The following is a 17,693-nucleotide window of genomic DNA, read 5'->3' as shown; positions in this document are numbered from 1 at the left end:
TTTTTAATATTTTGAGATGTCTCCATACTGCTTTCCACAGTGGCTGCACCAGTCTGCATTCCCACCAACGGTGCACTGGGGTTCCATTTTTCTCCACATTCTGGTCAGCACTTGTGGTTTGTTGATTTATTTTTGATAGCCATTCTGACAGATATGAGATGATATCTCATTATTGTTTTAATTTGTGTTTCTCTCATGATTAGTGACATTGAGCAAGAATAAATTGAAAATGGATGAAAGACTTAAATTTTAGACACAAAACCATAAAAATTGTAGAAGAAAACATAGGCAGCACAATCTCAAACATTCTTCATAGCATTACTTTATTAGATATATCTCCCCAAGCAAGGGAAACAAAAGAAAAAATAAACAAATTGGGCTTCCTTGAACTAAAAAGTTTCACACAGTAAAGGAAATCATCAACAAAATAAAAAAGACAACACATAGAATGGAAGAACATATTTTCCAATACAGCTGATAAGCAGTTAATATCCAAAATTTATGAAGAACTTACAAAACTCAACACCAAAAAAGCAAACAAACAAAAAAACAAGTGAAAAAGAAATGGGCAAAGGATCTGAATAGACCCTTCTCCAAAGAAGACATACAGAGAGCCAAAAGACATATGAAAAGATCCACCTTCTTTTGAAACAGCTTTAATCTAGTCATCAAAAGTGCATTTGGAGAAATCAAGACAGTGGAGGAGTGAATGGAGGCTACACTGGCCTCTTCCCAGGACCAATCTGGAATTACAAATAAATTGTGGAGAAATCACCTGGAATAAACAACTGAACTATAGCGAGAGAGGTACCTTATACCCTTGGACAGACAGAAGAATAGGCTTTAGCACAACCTAACTGGTAAGGAGGGTGGTAGAGACTCAAGAAGATAGGCGGGGCACCCACAGGTGGCATAAGCAGAAGGATATTGAAACAGCCAGTTGGATCTCCCTGAAAAGAGTGGGGTCTAAACCATAGGCTGAGATCTCCAGCCCACAGCACCAGAGCTTAAAAAGTACACTGATAACAACCAGCTGCAAAAAGCAGCAGGGTTGCTCTCTGCCAGAGACAGGCGGCTGGAGACGCAAAGAGCAATTTAAAGGGCCAATGCATAAATTTTTATTTGCAGCCACTTACCCTGGTCTCTGGCAGAGGTGGGTCAGAGTGGGCTGAGGAGAGACTAGAGAAGGAGGCTTTGGATAGAGAACAGAGAGAGTAGCTGGTGGGATCCTGGTACAGAGTCATCCCCCATATGGCAACATTCATCTTGCTCAGGCAGACCGCTCCCCTGAGCAGCAACAGCATGAGAGGACCCAATAGCCCCACCCCCAGGAGGGACTTGGCCCTGGCCCAGTGGTGCTAAAGCCTGACTGCTGAGTACAGAGTGACTAGATTAACAACTGAAGGAGACAGCCATGGACAGGAAATTCCTCGAAGTCTCAAACAGACTGTCGGGGTTCAGACAGGGTCAACATCTGACATCATCAGAGGCAGATCCAGAAAGAAAAAACAGTAGCCTCCTACCATAGAAGTTCACAACACAAAATCCGAAAATCAAGACAGATCAATTTAAGAAGCAGAAGCAAAAAAAGAAGAGTCTCACAAATAATGGGAAGACAAAGAAACATCCCCCAGTCGAAGGGAAAGGGGAAATCCCCAGAAAGAGAACCGAATGAAATAGAAGCAAGTAAACTATCAGATACTGAATTCAAAACAATGGTTCTAAGGAAGCTCAATGAGCTCAGTGAACTCAGAGAGAATTATCAACAACTACAGGGAAACGACAAGGAACTTACTGTAAACTATAACATCATGAAAAAGGACATAGAAACTATCCATAAGAGACAAGAGGACATGAAGAATACCATTTCTGAATTGAAGAACACAATAGAAGGACTCAAAAGCAGGCTAGATGAACCAGAGGATCAAGTCAGAGAGCTGGAGGATAAGGTAGGAAAAAAGTTCCCAGAAAGAGCAAGAAAAGGAAACAAGACTCAAAAAGAATGAAGAGGCATTTAGGGAAATGCAGGACAACCTGAAATGTAATAATATCCATATAATAAGGATACCAAAAGGAGAAGAGGAGGAGCAAAGGATAGAGAACCTGTTTGAAAAAGTAATGATGGGAAACTTTCATAATTTGAGGAGAGATAATGTCACACAAGTCCAGGAAGCACAGAGGGTCCCATTCAAGAGGAACCCAATGAGGCCCACTCCAAGACACATCATCATTAAAATGGCAAATATCAAAGACAAAGAGAGAATCCTAAGGGAAGCAAGGAAGAAATAGCTAGTAACATATAAGGGAGCCCCAGTACAGTTAGGAGCTGATTTCTCAACAGAAACACTGCAAGCCAGAAGGGAATGGCAAGAAATATTCCAAGTAATGAAAAGCAAAGGCCTGCAACCAAGACTGCACTACTCAGTGAGGCTTTCAATTAAAATAGAAGGAAAATAAGGAGCGTCACAGGTAAAAGAAGTGTAAAAGAATACACCTCCACCAAGCCAGCATTGCAAAATATGCTAAAGGGACTGCTTTAAGAAGATGCAGAAAAGGAGTCTATGAATACCCATTTCCTTTCACAGTCACCAATACTTGATATTACCATGTTTTTAATACTTATTAATCTGATTATGACAATGATGTGTTATGCTGTTACTTTATTATTTTTTGAAGCTACCTGTTTTTGTGTATTTCTTGCCTATTTCTATTATTTTTAAAAAAGCTTTATGTACCTTTTTGGTATTCTTTATACATTTTTTGAATAAATGCTTGTAGAATTTTTACCCTAAAAAAACTCCAAAAACTATCATCCCTCTTTTAGATGTGTTGCAAATACTTTCCTGTTTTATTACTTGTCCTTTAACTTTTTTATATGTATATCACTGTATGGTCTTAAATGTTTAATATAATTACATTATCAATATTTTACTTTATAGCTTCTGGGTTTGAATATGTTCTTCAGGGTAAGAAAAATATTATTTTGCATTTGTTCCTAAAGCTCCTTAGATTTACATGTTGATTTTTAACTCGCTTGAATATTTTTTGTATAATGTGTGAAATAGAGCTCTGTATTTGTTTTATTCAATAACAAGTAATAGTGGTTCATGCATTTTATTTGTTGAATAAGCCTTATTTTCCCTATTGACTTGAAATATCAATTGAATCATATATTACATTTTTAGACATATACATTTGTTTCTAGAATGCTCTTTTTATTTCATTGATCTACTTGATTATATATGTGATGAGGTCATGTTATTTTAATTGCTGAGACTTTATAATGGATTTAATTTTTTAATATTTTATAATGGATCTTGACATTTAGAAAATTAAAAAAATAAAATCAATCTGCATTTTTTTAAAAAGACAGAAAGAAAGAAGGAACTCCTACCTTTTGCGACAACAAGGATGGAACTAGCGAATATTATGCTGGGTGAAAGAAGCCAGTCGGTGAAAGACAAATGCCATATGTTCTCACCTATAAGTGGAATCTATTCAACAAAATAAACTAACAAATAAAATAAACCACAGGCACGGAAACATGGAACAGATTGAAAGTGACCAGAGGGGATGGGGAAGGAGGACAATGGTGGAAAGGAGAAGGGACTAGACAAAGAACATGTACGAATGACACTTGGACATGGACAGCAGAGTGGGAATTCACTGCGGGAGTGGAGGTTGAGGTGGGATGGGTGGAGGAGGGTTAAGGAGGAAAAATTGAGACAACTGTAATAGAATAAATATGATTTTTTAAAAAAATGCATTTGCCATGAGTCCTGGGTTTTAAAAACTTTGAAAATATTTGGTATGTGGTTTTGACTTTGTGGTTACAGAATGGTTAATATTAACTCAGGATAAGTGTCTGAACTCTGTTCTTGGACAAGCTGAAGCCTCGAATATTATACCAAGGCTGTAATCCCAAGGGTGTTGGGGACTCTGTCCCTTGGATTGCAGAGTGTTGAGTGATAGTACCTAGAGAGAAAAACAAATTTGAAGTTAGATAATACAATCCCAACCTAGGATTACAAACAAGAAAATGAAGCACGTGGGTAGAATCTAGGAATGACAATGTGGAATAGAGACCTGCAATATAGCACCAGGGCAAAATGGATAATGGTGAGTTGAAGGTGGAGCTTAGGGAAATTTACTGAGCTTCTTTTTAGTGCAGCTGCAGCTTTGGCAATAAGTGTGAAAATAGTGTTTAAGGGTGTCATGCTGGCTTAGATGCATAGATTCAGCATGAAATTATTTCAGAATTCAAGCTGGCGAGGCACCTATTTAGTTCCTTTCAGAATCCAAAGGGGAGATGAATATGTGACTGATTTTATTTGAGGATATAAGATTTAAAAAAAGCCTTGATATATTTCCAAATTATAATTTATGGAACATTTGTATAGAATTAATTGTACATTAGCCAGCCAAGTTTAAAGAATCATTCTATACTTCCCATAATATGCTATTATATAAAATTAACAGAACAGTATATCTGAGACACAGTTGAAAATGGATTATGTCCATTAAGGAGATTAATTGATCAGAATAATAAAAAAAGAACACTTTAAATATAGAACAATAAAACTGTATACTTTCCAGTGATTATTGACTTCCAAAGTACATATTTGGTAATTGGAGAAATGCAAGGTGTAACTCAAATATACTGACTGGCATCCTGTAGGACATCCATTTTCAGTAAACCATTTACCTCTGTGGGCTCAGAGGAGTGCAGTGCATTAAAGAAAGGTTATAAATGTATTCAATTTCATTTGTGACAATTCCTTAGTAATTTCTATAAATAGACCATCATGAATTTAAAGAAGAGAATTAGGATTCAGTTCATTTGTAAAGTGCAGCAAGAATGTGTTAATATCTTTCCAATGGAACCAAATCAGCTGAACCAAAATTAAACTTTTTCATTGAGTCAGGATATTTGGCCATACTGTTTTGGGTCAAAATGACTGTTTTCCATTAAGGGCATGTGCCTTTTTTTTCAGTGATGTTTGGTTGTTAGCCTTGAGTATTTCTGACCTTAGTGTAGTGATTTAGGTGACCTGATCTAGGGAATATAATGAGAACACTGAAAAGGTAGAAATACAAATAAGAATGTCTAATAAACATTTTCTATTCTAACTATGAGGACCATGGAACTCTAACAATATTATGACTTCATTATCCAGTGAAAATCCCTTTCCAGAAAAAAAAGAAATAGAAAATCCAATTATGGAGCTAAGTATTAGGTTAAATCACATGAAATAACCAATTGATAATCATTTTTTTCACCAAAAGAAACAATGACTTCACATGGTATAACATGATATTACAATAATCCATAGTTCAGCGTATTGTATCAACTATGTATTGATTTGATTAACTTCAAACATATAGGCACCTATATTGTGGCAGGATTTGTAGGTACATAGCAATTATAAGGCAAACCTCATAAGAACAAGTAGAGAATGAAGGGAACACAAAGCAGGAAACAGATTTCAAACACAGGGATAAAGTCTTCTTGAAAGTTGAATTGGCCTTGAGTTCTGATAAAGAGACATGAGAACAAGACTGCAGATAGAGGGGGTAAGGTCTGCAAAGATAGGAGTGTACTGGGATGATTTCTAGAACAGGGAGTTGTTAAGTAGTTCTAAGAAGCAAGGTTCATAGGAAGATCAAGCCATGTTGCTGAGTATAGAGTAACAATGGTGACTAGTTTAGGTTTTATTCTGTGGATTCAGCAAAGGTGTTTGAGCAAGTGTATGAAATGATTAGAGCTATATGTTAAGAAAGCACCCTGGTAGTAGTATAAAGAATGGAATGAAGGGAAATGAGAATAGAGAGAGAAAGATGATTTAGGAGGCATTTGTAGTAATATTAGGAGACAATGAGGGCTTAAATTATGTTAACTTGACCACAAAGCACAGGTCAGATGCCATCAATATTATAGTCTTACAATCAGTAAGACTCGGTGACTACCTAGGTGTAAGGGATGGTGAAAGGTGGGAATGATTCAAGATGACACCGAGTAACTGTGTAGTGCCAGTAAATGAAGTGAGGAAATCAGGAGAGGTAGCATATTGCATAAGGAGTTTGTAGGGCAATGGTGAGTTTCATTTAAAAACCACTGAGTTTAAGGAGTCTAAGGAACATTTACCTGAAAATGTCCACTCAGAAATTAGTGAGGTTTGTTCTGGAGCATAGATGAAAGATGAGTGCTAGAGATGGAAGTATAGGAAGTGAATACAGAAAAGGAGAGATGAATATGCCGGGGGGAGAGAGACAGAGGAGAGTAATGAAATTAAAGTAGTGGTAGGATATGTTTCTTTCTCTACAATGCAAAAAGAAAATGAAAGAATGAGTGAACAGGGAGAGGACTTCAGAAGTAAAGGGAAGAACCTGGAAGGAACTCAAAAAAGATGGCTTTGATCTTCTTGGGTCTTCTTTGTAAAACTTGAAATGAGACTAAGAGCAGTTAAGGAAGGATAGGGACTTGACATGCATGGGAAATATTCAGAAGAGTCTTTGCATGAAAGGCTTGCTGAAAGGCATCACTCCTAACATGTCATAATAAGGAACTGATAAGAAATATTCATATATCTTTATCTGTTAAGCAGTTCAACTTGTTAACAAATACTGTCTTTTTATTAACTCTAGGCACTATAGTTAAAGTCACTATAATACAACAAATAAATGAAGAAAATAACCAGTTCAAAAGTAATTAATTTCACTTACATCTCCAGTGATTTCTTTGGTTTTTTTTTTTCTCAATTTTCCACCTTTTGAAAAATTCTTATTTATGATGCCTGGTTTAATTTTTATTTGTTCACACATCATGTGATTTTTCCATCAATCTTTTCTTATGCTATTTATAATGCAGTTTAAAAAATAAAATTATTTCACTACAGCTGGTGTGGCTCAGTGAATTGAGTGCCAGCCTGTGAACCAAAGAGTTACTGGTTCAATTCCCAGGATGGGGAGATGCCTGGGTTGTGGCCTGGGTCCCTGTCAGGGGTCATGCAAGAGCACAGATTGATGTCTCTCACCCTCTCTTTCTCCCTCCCTTCCCCTCTCTCTAAAAATAAATAAAATCTTTTAAAATATATAAAAATAAATTCGTTCTTTACTGTGATTGTTGAAAAAATTGACTAGACTTCATTTTTATGACAAAAGCTTACAATGTTAATCTTTTTTTGATTACCACATTCCTCAAGAACCCAGCTACTGATTTAAACTATATGGATGGAATGAGGTATTAAAAATATTAATCTAATTTTGTTGATAGTAAGTTGAATTGCCCTTCCACCCTTAAATGATCTGTCACAGAATTTCTGTAAAGTCCACTGAAATTACCCAGCTTATGGCATTAATTTAAACTAATTGAGCTTCAGAAATGAGGGGCATGTTTCTTTCTTCGCTAGCATTGCTACAGAGGAGGAATTTAAGACTTTGATGCTTTACAATAGGGCAATAATCAACTTAACCTATGTTGCCATGGTTACTTTTGGTCAACTTGGAAAAAATATCCAGAAGCCACAATCAGTGCCACCAAACAACATTATCTATCGCTAACAGAACTAACACTTCCCTGCTGCTTATTTTTCTTTCTGAGTGAAATTCTTGCACCTAGTAATCATTAAATAGTTATTGAATGATATAGACAGCTAAGAAAACAATTCAGTGAGTTAAAATGATATATTTACTTGTGTAATAATATAGTATTGAGCCTTGAATCTGAAGAGGAATTCACAAATCATTTAGTCTCAATTTTCCCATTTTAAAAATGGGGAAAATGATGCACAAGTGTAGAAAGGGATGTTCAAGGCCACACAAACAATAAGTGAGCAGAATACATAAACAGGACTTTTCTTCATATAACAAAATAAGGTTTAGATTTTATTTTATTTTTCAGAAAACCTAACTAAATACATGGAAAAACACTAAGATTTTCCTTATTCCTAATTTTATTGACCATCTCTGGGAAATATGACAGTGATCTCTAGGAGCTTTATGGTGAAGTTTAGAGAGGGACAATGGAAGTCATATCTGAGGAATTGCAAATATTGGCCTACCGTGAATCTAATCAGCTTGGCTGTCTTATTGACAGAAATAGATTAAAGTTGTGCATACAATATAATATACTAACAAAGATATAAATCCTTTTGGGACAGATACTGAGTCATCTATTCAATATAAATGTGTGCATATGAATAGGAATAAGATATGGTTCTTGCTTTCAAGGAGCATTTTTTACCCCTCACCACACTGAATATAGTAAATGTCCTGGCTTATTGATCAGTTTGGTATTCCTTATTCCTAAACAATTGCTGTGGTTTGCAATTTGATGAGACTGTGCTGCAGATTTCGATATTTGTCCACCTACAAGATGTATGCCACTGATAATATATTCATATGGTATCTTATAGTTTACACAGTTGTCCTTTGTATGTTAAGACAAGAGAGAATGTTAGCAATCCCCAGGATAAGGACACAAGTGGTTCTGGTGGCCTTTTCAACCAAATAGTTTCAAGACAATGGTTTCAGAAAATAAATTCAGGAGGCAAAGCAGCATACCTCTCTGAGATTCAGTATCCCCATAGTGCACTGTGGTAAGAACAGCAATTTTCAAAATTTTTTAAAGAAGCAGAAGCTTTTGTTTTTGAAATAAAATTATGTATTAAAAAGCTCAGTGGTTATAAAAAACACATCACAGCAGAAATGTTCTGTGTGAATCAGAAGTGTGGGGCTTGGGTTCTCACTAGCTAGACTTACTGTTTCCTCCTCTCCATTTTATCAATGAAGAAAGAAAACTCCAGAGAGGTAAAAAATGAATTTGCCCTAAAATTCATTGTTAATAAATGACACAGCCAAGACTGGATTCTAAATCTCTTTCTACTGTACAATATGTACTCAAGAGTATTGAATTTACTAGGGAACTATGCTGTTGTAGATTCGTTGGAAGGTAAAAAAGAAGTTAAAGATACAAAGTCTTCCTTAGGGAGGTAATAATCATAGCATGGAAATGTAACAGAATCACATTTATTCAGAGAATGTTTTCTGAACATTTGGTACTTTTCATGCAGTAGGAATTTAAAAGCTAATAAAACCATAGCCCTTAAGAAGTTCACAGGACTGATAGGCTGAATAATAACCACCAAAGATACCCAGGTCCTAATCTCTGAAGCCTGTGGATGATACCTTATATAGTAACAGGAGCTTAATAGCTGTTACTAGTAAGGATTTCAAAATGGAGAGATTATCCTGGATAATCTAGATGGTCCCTATGTGTAATTACAAGTGCCCTCATAAGAGGGAGACAGAGGCAGATTCTACTGCACAAGAGAGAAGACTAAGTGACAACCTCAGCAGAGAGAGAGATCTGAAGTTGCTAAGGCTTTGAACATTGAAGAAGGGGTCATGAGGCCATGAATGCAAGGAATTCAGAAAGCCTACAGAAGTTAGAAAAAGAAATGAAGTAGATTCTTTCCTACACTTTCAAAGGGAGCTTGGACCTGCTGACACCTTGGTTTCAGGTAGTGACACTGATCTTAGACTCCTGGCCTCTAGAATGTACAGTTCAGAGAATACATTTGTGTTGTTTTAAACCCCCAAGTTTGTGGTAATTGTTATAGCAGCAATACGGAATTATTACAGGGAAATATTCACAGACCTAGATAATAAAGTGAAGTGTTTGCTTTGTCAGCACATACACTAAACCTGGAATGATAAAGAGAAGAGTAACAGGAAACAGAAACATGGCATGTTTCATAGCAGGGGAAAGGATAACAGTCCAATAATTTGTTCGGGAAAAATTGGCTATACACATATGACAATCAAGTAAATGTGGATTTCTATTTCATAGTAGAAAAATCAGCTCTAGGTGGTTTAAAAGTCAAATGTGATAAAACTTTTATTAAGAAAAAAATTATGAAAGTACCTTTATGACTTTAGAGTAGAAGAGTAGTTCTTTAAGAAGAGAGAGAAAACATACATTGTAAAAGCAACAACTTGATAAATAGAACCATTGTAATTTAAAAAATGTATACAAAAATATTTTTAAGTAAAAAGATATACCACACATTGGGAGAAAATATTTGCAATGCACATGAGCAAAAAAAGGATTAGTATCCAGAATATGTAAAGAACTATAAATCACTAAGAAAAAGTCACTCCAATAGAAACGATGAAGGTATGATTCTAACTTATGATGTAGTGACTTTAATAGGGTGCAGAGCATGGGTCCCCTGATAATAGGGAAACATCTCCACAATCCTGCCTCCAGGCAAGATGGGACGGCAAGGAAAACTAGAAAGCACAGCATTTAAGATGCTTTGCATAAAAAGGCAAGTTAACAGCCATGCCTTCCTGAAGCAAAGAAGGCTATTGCCTAAGGTGAATTGTGTATGTGACTGTGAGAAACTGCAGTGACTCATGATATAGCCTGGGGGTGGGGTGGGTGGATGTCCTCACCCTATACCTGTACTTCACTGAGAACTCCTGCCCAGACTAAAGATGGCAGCCAGAAGAAAGTTAAAGACACAGCAGGAACTGACAAAAACGGTGGACACTAACGCACCATAGGAAGGACTGGATATGAGGTCACATAGGAAATTCCAAGCCGGGCATTTAAATTAGGATGGACTGAAGGTCAGGAAGGGAGTCATGAGGTTAGAGAAGGTCTTCAGTAGAGTCAGTCATGAGGTCTGTCTGCCTGGAAGTCTGCCTGAAGAAGACAGTGGCAGAGCTGACAGAGCTGTGGGGACCCACCAGGCCAAACACACAGGCACACTAGAGATGCCTGGAGCTAAACTGTGACCAGAGATGCTGAGTTGCAGACTTCTGCTTCTCTGAAGGGTGTACAGAGAAGTTATTCCCTTGGTATGGGGATTCTTCGTACGGGAATTTTGAGGTTGGTGCAAGCTCTCTCCCTCTGGGCTTTTAGCATTTTGGACATTCTGGGCCTCTGGCCCTGCTCCCTGCATGGATGGGAGCATTCATTGGACCAGGAGATGCGGGACCCATCAAGGCGTTAGATCCTGCATGGCTGGGAACCCACTCCTGGTGGCAGGGTCCCACGCAGGTACTCATGCATCCCTGGTCTCCAATGTTTGAGACACCATGTTCCATTGTAGCCTGGCACATGTTTTCTTGAACTGCTACATGGAGACTGAGAGCAACACACCCCAGATCCTAAAGAAGAGAGCTGCTGCGAGAAGATGACAACTCTGAAACCCATGAGGGCACATTCCAGAGGAGATGGAGATCTGTTTGCACAGCCCACGTAAGGAAAGATAAGAATATGGGGACCTTATGGGCATGGTTTTGGCTTGTAGCCTTTTGGGGAGCAGGGGAATTGCTGGGTCTCATGAGAGAGGAGGGCTCTGTGCAGGAGTGCTCTTAGCTCCCCCACCCTGAGGTTAGAACCCTGTTGATAAAAATCTTTTTCCTTCAACACCAATTGTTGAGTCATGTAGATTCAAGGTACTAAGTGACCGAGCCCCAGTTTGCATGGTTAGAGCTTTACATAGAGGGAAGTGAAGGAAGGCCAAGTCTGCCTCCCACTCAATTTCTTCTGATGCTCCCCATATGTAACCAAATAGAAGTCAAAGGCAAGGGAATCCTTTGCTATCCTGCATACAGTTAAACATTGTGGACCACATAGCAGGATAGGAAAGAATGAAGTGTGGATTTAAAGTTACACAAGATCCACAAGATTTTAAAACCTTAACCACACTGTGTGTTGGAATGTATGCAGACAAAGGGCAAATCCCATACAATTATGATGGGACTCCAACTGCTTTGGAGAGCAATTTGTTAACATTTATTAAAACTTAGCTTATACATACTTTATGACTGAACAATTCAGCTTCTCTCTCTCTCTGTGTATATACACACACACACACACACACACACACACACACATATGTGTTTCTATATATACGCATGCAGAAAAAAACAAGTATAAAAATAGAATAATTATATTAAAACACTTTTAAAAAATAATCCGTCAATTAGAAGGGTTGGTAACTACATTATAGTATACTCAAGGATCCAACATGGAGGAATCTCGCAAACAACATTGAATAAAAGTGTGTATCACAGAAGGATACTTCCAGTATAATTCCATATAAGATTTATGAAATATAGCAAATAATACTATATGGTATAGAGTTCTACACAAATGTGTAGTTAAATTATATAGAATTACATGGAACAATGGACATTAATTCAAGGTTAGGGAGGAAGGTACCCAGGAAGCTTCAATATACTGATGATATTATTATTTCTTAGTGGTGAGTAAATAAGTGATCAAAATGTCATTTTATTCAGACTTATATCATATATATCTCATGATTTTTAAAACATGAAGTGTAATGGGTGATAGAAAAGAGGTATGTCCAAGGGCCTCTGGGAGTGCAGGCAAAGGTCCCATAACCTAGATCTGGTGAAAGTAGTCAGTGAATGATGGCAAAATGAGCTAGACCATGGTTTAGACCATCATTAAACCTCTGGGAGTTCAGTATAGGAAGAAATCAGTGTGGTCTGGATACATCAATGAGGAACTAGATTTTAAGTGTGTCTGAAAGAATGAGGAGGAATTGCAAGAAGAGAGGAATAGTTGGAAAAAAGACAGCTAAGGCAGCTAAGAGACAGGGCACAGGCACAATTCTAGAGAGAGCTGAACAATGTTTCCATGCAGGAAACAAGTTTTAGCCAATATGGCTTTAAGTATTATTCGTTTAGAAACTAGAATCTCCCCTGGAAATTTTATGCTCAATCCAGAAAGAGCAGCTGAAGGTAGGGGGATTTGCTTGCTTATGGTATGGCTATCATCCCTGTAATGTGTGTTATGTTCTACTGCTTGCAAAACTTGTAAAACCTCACAGCCCTGAGAGGTGGGAAGGCAGGCAGCATTGTCACCATTTTATAGGGGACAAATCAAAACTTTAGAGAGAGCTACAATGACTTGCCCAATGTTACTTGACTAATAAGCGATGGGGTCATTTCTAGAACCAGTTCTTCCAATTACAAGTTTGAAATTTGCTAGCCTATTCCACATTTTCAAAGGTGAAGTTAGATCAATATTTAGAACACATTCTCTTACATAAGCACAAATCAACTGACGAGCTTTTCAGTAAATTGGAATGGAATGATAGTACTCACAGACCCATTGCTAATAATTTATTTGTATAAGGCAATGATTTATTGCAGTGGGGTGAACTGCCCAATCCCTTGGGAAGGGTGGCTTGTTAAATAATTGGTATATTCCAGTACATATAACCTTTATCAAAGTACACAACCTGATTAAAAGTGTAATCTTCTAGTGATAAATGGTTCAGAGGTTACATTTCTTCTATTAGACCAGAAATTCTATGAATAAAATCAGTGAAATAAAGCTAATGAATTCTGTTAATAGAGTGGTCATGAAAATTGTACTTTGGCCTCTAGGATATATAATTTATTTTTAATGTAGACTGAAAAAACTGTTAGAAATATGTCTAATATACACTTCTTTTTTTCCCTCCCATCAGCAGATTAATAAGCCTATTTGAGAGCCCACAGAGAGAACAATGCATGATCTCAGTGCATTTATGGGGGACCACAATTGGGTTGAAATGGTACAGAAACATATCAATCAGTTTACCTTTGGAAACCTACTCTGACCCTATTTGCTTGATATTTTGGTTTTGCCCCAAAATAGGCATGATATACATTTTCTGACTTCAAGAAATTTACAGTTACATTTGGGAACTATAAAACATTGCAAAAGTAAATAATTAGGTATAGATTGCAAGCACTGTTTGGAAGATACAATGCCTATCATATCATTATTACTCAATAAAAATAGGTAAAGTGGCATCTTGGGAAATTTTGTGCCAGAGCTTGGTTTCTTTTGAAATATTTTAGGAATATGGTAAGTCCATGTGTTTCTTGCAGTTTGAGTCCCATACTGTGTGAAAGACAGAAAACTGTAGAATGGCTCCTGGACTGATTATTCAATCAACAAAGCCATTGATTTGCAAAGAAGATGCAATTTACTTTAAATTGCATATACCTTGGACTGATAATCATTTAAACAGATAAAAACCATTTGTTTAAAAATTTTCAAAACAGTATTATGTAACTTGCATTATTCCCCAAGTAACAAAAAAATAATACTTTATCCAATCTTTTAACACATGCCAAAAAATACAAAGCATTTAACCATGATTTTAAATACAACTGGAGATACTTTATAATTAGGAAAAATCTCATAAAAAACAATAAAACTAGTGTTTAGGGCTAAGAAACAAAAGTAGTATGCAGTAATTGGATGAGCTCAAAGAAAAAGAACAAAGGATAAGCAATAACGTATTAAATTATTGTTAATTGGAAAAGCCAAGATGTTCCTCCAGGCAGAAATAAGTAATTAGAATGTGGTGAAGCTCATTATCATCATCTGGGTTGGAAATAAAAAGTAGATTTCATCTCCTCCTTACTCAAGTTTCTCTCAGTCAACAACATTTAGATAATTCTACTGGTGAGACAAAGCAATATGAATGTGATTAAGCAGAAGAGTTCATACACCCAGTGCTAACAGAGCTGAACACTAAACACTGAGAATTTCAGTGGATAAAGATTGGGTATTTTATTATGAATGGCGCCACTCAGGAGAACAAGAAACTAATGCTCAAAAGCCCAAACTCCCCAATGGTATTTAGGTTACAGATTACCAGTACATAGGGCAAAATCACAGGACTTCGTTGGTTAGGGCTTTGGGGTTGTGCTGGGACCTCATTGGTCAGAGGTGATGTAAGGGTAAAAAATTATTTCTTCAGGTCTTGAGGACAGCTCTGAGATCTGTTCCAGAGTCCTTCTGTCTGGTGTCATGGGAAAGTAGCAAGGAAGGGTGCATTCCACCTTAAGATTCAAGAGCTGAAGCATAACTTTGGTCAAGATATTATCTTTAGCCTGCCACAGGTCCAGAACCCTGTGACCATGAGTCAGGTATTCTGCTGCCTTGGAGGCTGCTGATACGGTTAAAGGCTAGGTCTCTGAGGGAGAGACATATGATTTCAAGAGCCTGGATCTTAAAGCTAAATTTAATCAAAGTCATAAAAACCCTTGGTTTCTTGAGACATAAAATGTATCATTTCCACACTTTTTTTTGTTGTTGTTAGAAACAGAGTGTACCTGCAGGCTTCTGATGTCCTGTCTTCAATCAACACCTATGAGCTCAGGGCCACCCCCACACAATGGAATGTATGAAGCAAGGCAGATAGCAGCTTGCATTGAGAACAAATTTCATCTCTTGCAGATCTCACTGATGTACAGATTTCTGCTAATTGGAACATTGTTTGACAAGACCTATGGCTTATACAACTCTACCAGCTGATCTCCCTGCCTCCACCCACTCTCAAGCCTTAATTAACAAACCTAAATGACTCCCTCTAGTCTGTCTGTTCAGTCATGCCTCTAGGGTTACAAGATTCTATGAATCTTTTCTCCAGGCCCACAGCTCTGAATTCTCCAATTCATTTTGGGCTTCAGCATAAAAACCTATCCCACACACCAGGGAAAAGACCTTGGATTTGTGTTGCTCAAGAAGTGTCTTCCCACAAATCCACATATAGCTTATTTTTTCTCAGCATTCAGGTCTCAGGTAATGTCACCCCTCATAGAGACTTTCCCAGGCCACTCTAGAGAAAGATGCCCTTTTCCCACTTTAAGTCATTATCACATTATCCTCTTTTATTTTCTTTGTAATAGTTAACACTATCTTAAAGTTATCTGTGCATTTCTGTCTTCTTCAGTGAGAATGCAAACTGTGCACATGCAAAAACCCAATCTTTCTTTCACAGCATTTTCTTCACCGTGCCAATAATAGTGTCTGACACATAATAGGTAGGTTCTCAATAAATGCGTGCTGAATTAATACAACACTGATCTAATGAAAACACCTAGATTCCCAGGAACATTGCTGTATATTAGGTCAATGAGAATATATAAAAGCTATCTGCATCCTTACTGGTGTGGCTCAGTTGGTTGGGCATCATTCCCTGAAGAAAAGTTCACTGGTACGATTCTGGTCAGGGCACCTGCATGGGTTTCAGGCCAGGTCCCTGGTTGGGGGCATGTGAGAGGCAGCTGATTGATGTTTCTTTCATACATCAATGTTTCTCTTTCTTTCTTTCTCCCTCCCTTCCCCTCTCTCTAAAAATAAATAAATAAAATCTCTTTTAAAAAGCTATTTGCCTTCTTTTAACTACTAATGACCTTCCTTTCTCCTTTGTATAAAGCCAAATGTGGCAATATGTAAAATTAAATTTTAACCAGATATGTATGTGTGTTTTGAATATGCCACTAGGTTTGTGTCATATAGCTACAACATTCTGCAGTTGAATGGGCCTTATAAAACTGAAATCTTTGTAGAAGTAGTTGTTTGGGCAGATAATTTTTATAGGTAAATGTAGATTAACCATTAAGTGCCAGAAAAATATTAATAGTTTAATGGAATTTTTCTATAATTTTTAAGAACTTGCAATATTATGATTTATAACAGATAACTAAAATATATTTCTCATATATATTTGGTCTTCCTCCATGGTCCTGGTTCACAGCTTCCAAAACCCTTGAAATTTCCTAAATAATGAGAGCTTAAAGTTATCTTCTATTATGGTAATCAGGTGACTTTTGGAAAACACCTAAGGATGGGGGCTGGTGACCAGCCATGTGATTAGAGGGTTGGAACATTCAGTCCCACCCTCAGACCTCTGGGAAGGGGCTAGAGATTGAGTTCAATCTCTAATGGCCCATGATTTAATCAATCATGCCCATGTAATGAAGCCATAAAAACCAGTAAGGACTGGATTTGGAGAGTTTCCAGGTTAGTCAACACTTAGAGATTTGGAAAGTGGAGTATCGGGTTAAGCATGGAAACTTCGTGTCTTAACATCATACCTTGACCTCTGCATCTCTTCCATTTGCCCTTTCCTGAGTTATACCCTTTTAAAATAAACCGGTGATCCAGTAAGTACAATGTATTTTGAGTTCTGTTTGCCACTCTAGCAAATTAATCAAAGCCAGGGAGGAGGGTCTTGGGAACCTCTGATTTATAGTCAGATGGTCAGAAGTACCAGTAGCAACTATGGGGCAGTAGGGGTAGTCTTGTAGGACAGAGCCTCTAACCTGTGGAATTGGATACTATCTCAGGATGATGGGAGAACTCAAGAGTTGGAAAATTTTAGTTTAAGGTAATAATAAGCCTCGTAGTTAATGCATGTAAAAAGCTATTGTTTCAGGAACTGCAGGTACAGCCCACCCTGACTCCAGGAGACCACAAGCAATTAAATTTTGTGCTCTAGAAGAGAACATAAGCAATCAAAGCGGTATTTGAGCCATTGTGTTCCAGGGAGAGACAGTCTGCAGCCCAGGACACAGATAAAGAAAATCACCCAAGACACAAGACCAAAATAAAAAAAATCACTGGTCAGCAGATGAGAGGATGTTAAGGAATTTGCCAGACTGCAGCTGCTATCTGATTAACCTCTTTCCTGAATTCCAAATCCCTTACCTACACCATTCCCACCTTATGAAAAGGCTGGCTTGAAAGGAAATGGAAGAGGGTCTGTTAGGGTACATATGGGCCATTTTCTCAGATCGCTGGCTATCTGACTAAAGCACTCATAAAGATTCAATCCCTGTCTCTGCTTACTAGTTCTGGT

The 17,693-nt window shown here is 37.4% G+C and overlaps 1 pseudogene; it reads left to right on the top strand.

The window, feature by feature from the left end:
- The first annotated feature begins 8,432 nt into the window (after positions 1–8,432).
- LOC129075560 (uncharacterized) lies at positions 8,433–8,545 on the top strand (annotated as a pseudogene).
- The last annotated feature ends 9,148 nt before the right edge of the window (positions 8,546–17,693 follow it).

The sequence above is a fragment of the Pteronotus mesoamericanus genome, unplaced genomic scaffold (genome assembly GCF_021234165.1).
Source record: "Pteronotus mesoamericanus isolate MK-2021 breed Mesoamerican mustached bat unplaced genomic scaffold, CSHL_Meso_final contig_55, whole genome shotgun sequence".
Classification (NCBI taxonomy): Eukaryota; Metazoa; Chordata; class Mammalia; order Chiroptera; family Mormoopidae; genus Pteronotus; species Pteronotus mesoamericanus.
Note: the sequence above shows the minus strand (reverse complement) of the source record. Positions and strands in the feature narration are given on the sequence as shown.